Source organism: Mus caroli, chromosome 13 (assembly GCF_900094665.2).
Source record: "Mus caroli chromosome 13, CAROLI_EIJ_v1.1, whole genome shotgun sequence".
NCBI lineage: Eukaryota > Metazoa > Chordata > Mammalia > Rodentia > Muridae > Mus > Mus caroli.
Genome location: NC_034582.1, coordinates 93,165,111 through 93,171,812, shown reverse-complemented (window position 1 = coordinate 93,171,812; position 6,702 = coordinate 93,165,111). Strand labels below are relative to the sequence as shown.

Here is a 6,702-nt window from a genome sequence, read left to right as displayed (position 1 = left end):
GCTGTAGTTATCACAGAGAAAGGAGCTTCAGTTGGGAAAGTGCCTCCATGAGATCCAGCTGTGAGGCATTTTCTCAATTAGTGATCAAGCGGGGAGAGCCAATTGTAGGTGGTGCCATCCCTGGGCTGGTAGTCTTGGGTTCTATAAGAGAGCAGGCTGAGCAAGCCAGGGGAAGCAAGCCAGTAAAGAACATCCCTCCATGGCCTCTGCATCAGCTCCTGCTTTCTGACCTGCTTGAGTTCCAGTTCTGAGTTCCTTGATGAATAGCAGCATGGAAGTGTAAGCTGAATAAACCCTTTCCTCCCCAACTTAATTCTTGGTCATGATGTTTGTGCAGGAATAGAAACCCTGACTAAGACACCTTCTGACCCTCGGCTCTGGTGGTAGTCGTGTCCCTTCCTTCTGAACTTTCCTGGTCCCTTCAGCTGGATGTAGCTGCTTCTTTTTTACACTCTGGATCAAGCTCCTTTTCTGGGCCTGACACCCTATTTCCGTGTGTCTGTTACTTTCTGGAGAAAGTCAGCTCTAACTGTGTTCCCTCACGTCTACCAAGGAGGCACTAGAAACAGCACAGGGTAGATTACAGATGCTGTGTTAATGCTCTTCAGGTGACTTTAGCCTGGCCTAGTGCCACTTACATGTGGCCCCTAGAGTCTCAAGGCACATTTTTTATCTCATTCAGGATTTCTCGGTTAGCCAGAGATATTCATCCGCATGGTGAGCTGGGAGGACTGTCCCCAGTGGCCACTGGCACCCTGGGAAGAGAGCCTGCATTTGTACCTGCAGCTTGGCTTTGCACTTAAGCTGCAGACTGGCTGGCTATTGCTCTGCTGTGGGCTGAGTGGCTGCCTGCCTGCACTGCCAGTTGAGAAAGCCATCTCCAAGCAGGCCTGGCTATTTCCAGTGTAATTCTTTCTCTTGGCATGTGGTCCTTTGATGTGTCAGAATGACTCATTTGGCATTTGCAGCCAGTGAGACCCAGAGCTTAATGAAAAGGCACTGGACGAGAACTTCCCAACCTCATTTACGTTCTCTCCTTCTCAGGCCTCATCTCAACTCAGGTGGAATCTTACCTCCCTTGGCAGTGGACAGCAGCCCAGTCTGAGCTGCCCAGTTGCTGACACCTGAAGACACTTGGGCTGGGGTTGAAGTGGCCAGAAGGCAAGTGGGGGAATAAAAGCAAAGAACCCACTCTCAAAGATCCTAAAATCAATTGAGGAGAAAGATCAGACACTGAATCATGACATCATGCTGTAAAAGCTTGCATCAGCAAAGTGCTAAGGAACTTAGGAACTGATAACAGATCTCAGTCTACATCTGGATATATCCAAAATATTAAATATTTAAGTCTCCAAAGCACTGGACAAAATCCAGGGAAAATCTTCTTGTATAATCTAATAAATGCAAAGCCATTTTAAGGCCCAAGTATGAGAAAGGAGCCAGAAGCCAGAACTGAAACAGCTGCATAATGATATTTCCCAGGGTAAGATCTACAAAACAGTCAGAAGGACAGATGCCAGCCTGAGGAAATAATATTTGCAAGTCATACCATAAAAAATGGCTAATTCCCTTCATATAGAAAGAACACACACAAATCAATAAGAGAAACAGGAATCATTCATGAAAATGTAGGTAGAGGACAAAGCATACGGCTCCCTGCACACACAGGAAAACCTATTCAGCTAGGCTGGACAGATGGCTGTGAATGACGGAGACCTGGGGTCAGATCCCAAGAACACATCTAAGAAGCCTGGCATGGTGGTGTATGCCTATGACCCCCATTAGGGCAATAAGGGGTTTGTCAAGTGAATCACTGAAGCCTCAGCCAGTCTAGCCAAATGGATGGAATTCAGGTTCAGTGAGAGACTCTGTCTCAAAAACTAAAGTGGAAAGTGATCAAAGAAAGCCACAAAGAGTTACCCCCGGACCTGCACACACCCATGCACATCTGCAGGTGCATGCACATGTGTACCTACAACCACCACACACACACACACACACACACACACACACACACACACACACACACTGCGGCTGAAATCATAAAGAAACTATTATCTATAACACTGGAACAAATAAGGTTTAAAAAGTCTTGCATGTTGAGAAGCAGCTCAGGTGTCTGCCACTGGGAGAGTGCATACTATTGACACAGATTGTGAAGGAGGCAAGTTTTCACCATCTTTCAATATTACAAATGTGCTTCCCTTGACTCAGCAATTTCTGAAGCATGCCCCCCACACCCCCAGGAGAGAAATGCCAAAGGCTGCAGTGTTGTTTACATTGTCTGATTTGTTCCTAACTACAGCACTGCTATTTGAGATTGGGAGTCATCAAGACATCAAGACAGCCACGACTCAGTAAGATTTACCCACACAAAGGAACGCTACGCATTGGTCAAAGGCATGGGGGATGCCTGCCCTTCACGATTAGGACCAGGGTGTGTGGAGACACTCCCCAGCAAGGCGAAGGACAGATTGTTTGGCTCACCGCCATTGCTTCCTATATAAAAGGAAGGAGGGAAGCACCAGCTCTTTTCAGGGGTGAGCTCAGTGTGTCCCTGCTGGCTGGCTTTGCACATCCTGTCCCTTCATGAGGATGTCCTCTCTGTATGCCTGTTACAAAACAAAAACAAAAACAAAACAAACAAACAAACAAAAAACCCAAACCATTCTTCTAGGGCAATTTAAAATATTTCTTCCTGATACCCTCTTAATTGAACATGTCTATAAAATTATTAGAATGCTAAGGTTTGGGGGAAACTATATCCTAATAACTCATAAATAACTCATTCTTCCTTATAAGGTTGGTTGAACTGGAAAGGTCAACGCGGTCAGAAAGGGACCAAAACACAAAACTCAACACAGAGAGGAAACATTTGCAACACGTGTAGAGTTCATTGGTGTGGGTAAATCTTAACTGCAACGTGCTGTCTGGATGACTCCCAATCTAAAATCGTGCACCTCCTCCTAGAGATTACTTATTCAGATGTATTGAGATCTCTGCTTTCAAACCAATAGTTCAGCCAAGCGTCTTTGGCTACATAGTGAGTTCTATGCCAGCCTGGATTGCATCAAATCCTATTTCACAAACCAAAACCAGGCCAGCCAGATGTCTCAGCAGGTGGAGGTACAGGCAGCCAGACCGGATGACCTGAGTTCAATACCCAGCACTCACAGAGTAGGAGGGGAAAAAACCCACCTCTGGAAAGTGTATACCATGTGTATATTCAACCCCTCCTCTTAGTCATATATATCCACACATGTAAAATTTAAGAAATTATCAAAAACAAGACAACAATAGCAACACATGAAGCTAGCAATACAAAAGGAAAGAGAGAGAGAGAGAGAGAGATTGATTTAAGAGCACATGTTTAATTGATAAAACAGAAGTAATGTGATTTAAAAGATTAATGGGTGGGGGCAAATAAAAACTTGATTTTTTAAATAAAAATATGTATCTGTTACGAGGAAAACCCTGGGAGTTCGGAAGAAGAGGTGGTGATGTGGCAGGAACTCAGCAGTTGACTTCCCTTGAGGTCTCTTGACAGGAGGAGGCAGCTCGTGTTAAAATAAGGTAGTACACGTAGCCTATCTGCTCTACTCCAGCCGTCTGTGCCCAGAGAGCTGAACACACATAGACACACGGCCATTGCCACATCAGTTTGAAGAACGCAGAGATCTGCTGAAGGTCTGCAGATGGGGAAGAGCGAGTGAATGAACGGCGGACGAATCAGACTGTGGCTTCCTGTGCAGGAGTTTCGAAAATGAGGTCAAGCTTCACATATCTGTAGAGAGCTTCAAAAAAGAAACGCTATTAAAGAACCATATGTAAAATATTATTGACTTGGGGGAGGAGCTATACATATATGTACATGTATATATGTGTATGTATACATGTGTGTAAACACATGTGTGTTTACATTTATATGTTTAAACACACACACACACACATAAAAACAGTGCTCTATCCAGTTGTGGGGTTTTATGTTGACCATTCCTTTGCTGTTGAAGAAGACTGGTCAGTTCATGCAGCTAAAAGGGATGTTACCACAGTTGCCTCCTGAGGCAATATTTCCTCCCCCCTCAACACTGTACCAAAAGAAGAGGCAATTTCCCAGGCAAGCATAATTAAATATAAGTGAGTGCAAGACACTTCTCTGTAGCCGAGGTTATGAGCATTGAATTTGCAGAAATGCCCCGTAGAAATAATGCAAATGGCCCGCAGAGAACAGTAGCCCTGCCAATGACGCAGCACATAATACTATTAAAACTGCCTCTAATAGCTCATACACTATAAATCATTTCCCTAATTTCTTGTTTCTTCCCAGACTTTGCTGTTTTCTATAGCTAGCTTAGAATTTGGGCAGGCAAGGCAAATTGATGCTGAGCAAACCCAGCCTACGTCCTCATTGCTAAACGTGCCCTTGAATTACATTCTAGATTCATTCCGCATTGAAATGATGTTTTTACTCAATCTTTAAGAATTTCATCCAACATATTTTGACGATATTGTTTTCCTTCTTCCAACTTTTCCCAGCTCCTTCCTCACCTTGCTACCGACCCAGCTTTGTATTCTTTCTTTCTTAAAAACACAAAACAACAAGAAAACCCACATTATCAAGTGCTTAGCATGTTGGTGGGAATTAACTCAAGGCCAGCAGTCAACCTTAGCACAGTGACACAACCCACAGATGCCACCCTTTTTTTCATCAGAGAGGGTTTTCAGTTATTAAATGAACACAGACCGTCCTTGGGCACTAGGAACACTGAAGTGAGCTGGTATGTTTGTGTATGAGTGCCTGCGTGAGTGTGTGTGTGTGTGTGTGTGTATGTGTGTGTGTATGTATGTGTGTATGTATGTGTGTGTGTGTGTGTGTGTATGTGTGTGTGTATGTGTGTGTGTATGTGTGTGTGTGTGTGTGTTTTGAAGGAGCTCTCCAGAAGTAAAGACATGGCCTTCGCCCACCCTAGAGTGCACACAGAGTCTATGGAGAAGACAAACAGATTTTAGAAATTGCTTACATAGGTGATAAATTAAGTACTGCAGATAACCAAGGCCTGGTGATCCAAGTGCATCTAAAAAGGTTAGCTGGAGTGGCTTCCCACAGAAGTGATGGCAGAGGTACCACCTGTGGGGTTAAGCCATATTAACCAGGAGAGGTGAAGCAGCCAGCGCCAGGCAAAAAGGTCTACATAGGGAGGAAAGAAAAGCTGAGCAGGGCCAGCTGAGGGTGACTGAGGCTAAAAGACAAGGGCAAGGCTGGAGTACAGGTTGCCCAGGGCAAATAAGCAGGGGCTAGATTATTTTGGGGGGGTCCTTGTAGGCCATGTGAAGAAGTTTGGTCTTGGGTTAGGCATGGTGGCACAGGCCTTTTACCTTAGCACTTAGGAGGTAGAGGCAGGTGGATCTCAGAGTCTGAGGTCAGTCATGGTCTACACCAAGGTTACATAGTGAGATTCTGTCTCAAAACAAGGCCAACAAACCAAAACAAAAGAAAAGAAAGAAGAAGAGGAGGGGGAAAGAGGAGGAGAAGAAGAGGAAGAAGAAGAGGAAGAAGAAGAAGAAGAGGAGGAGGAAGAGGAGGAGAAGGAGAAGGAGGAAGAGGAGGAGGAGGAGGAGGAGGAGGAAGAAGAAGAAGAAGAAGAAGAAGAAGAAGAAGAAGAAGAAGAAGAAGAAGAAGAAGAAGAAGAAGAAAGAAGAGAAGGAGGATGAGGAAAAAGAGGAAGAAGAGGAGAAGGAGGAGGAGGAGGAGAAGGACAAGGAGAGATAGTAGTAGTTTTGTTTTTATTCTAAAGATAATATGAGCGTTGAAGAGATGACTCCGCGGTTAAGAGAACTGACAGCTCTTCCGAAGGTCCTGAGTTCAAAAAACCCAGCAACCACATGGTGGCTCACAACCACCTGTAATGAGATCTGACGCCCTCTTCTGGTGTGTCTGAAGACAGCTACAGTATACTTAGATATAATAATAATAATAATTAATAAATAAATCTTTAAAAAAAGATAATATGAAATTTCAAGAGGAGTGAAGTAAAATGACCAATCAGGTAAAATCATTCCCCTGGTGCTGTGTGGCTCACAGACTGGCTGAGGGTTAGCCAGCCAGGTTACAAAGGGAGAAAATAATGCTAATAATTACTGCGATGACTATCTTCACTGTTAGCCTGACAGGATATAGTATCCCTTTGAAATCCATCTTTAGTGAGTGTATCTGTAAGGGCATTTTCACCAAGGTTTAACTGAACAGAAAAGACCTTTCTAGAACATGGGTCAGCACCTTCTCACGGGCAAGGCCCTAGAATGAAGAAAAGGGAAAAACAGAAGTTGACCAGAGTGTGAGCAATTCCCTTCTCTCTCCTGTCTCACTGCGACACACAAGGCCAGCTGTCTCAGGCTCTTGCTGGAACTGATCTCACCCCGCGCTTTCCCCAGCAGGAGGGACTGTACCCTCAAACTGTGAGCCAAAATGAAGTCTTTCCTTCCTCAAGCTGCTTTTGTTGAAGGAAGAAGAAAAGTAACTGATACAAATATTGTTTATAATATAAATCAAGTTAGAGATAGCCCAAATGCCCACCAACAATGGATTCTCACCGGTAAGTTATATATAAACCTAATGGATTACTATGTAACAATAGAAAAGAATGAGGTATATACCTCACTCATATATATATATATATATATATATATATATATATATATATA

General features: G+C 43.9%; 1 long non-coding RNA gene across 1 annotated transcript in view; it reads right to left on the bottom strand.

The window, feature by feature from the left end:
- Nucleotides 1–3,404: 3,404 nt before the first annotated feature.
- LOC115029079 overlaps nt 3,405–6,702 on the bottom strand; it is an 8,965-nt gene continuing 5,667 nt past the window's right edge. The window contains exon 3 of the long non-coding RNA XR_003834637.1: nt 3,405–3,794. This is a non-coding gene — a long non-coding RNA (uncharacterized LOC115029079). The remainder of the gene's footprint in view (nt 3,795–6,702) is intronic.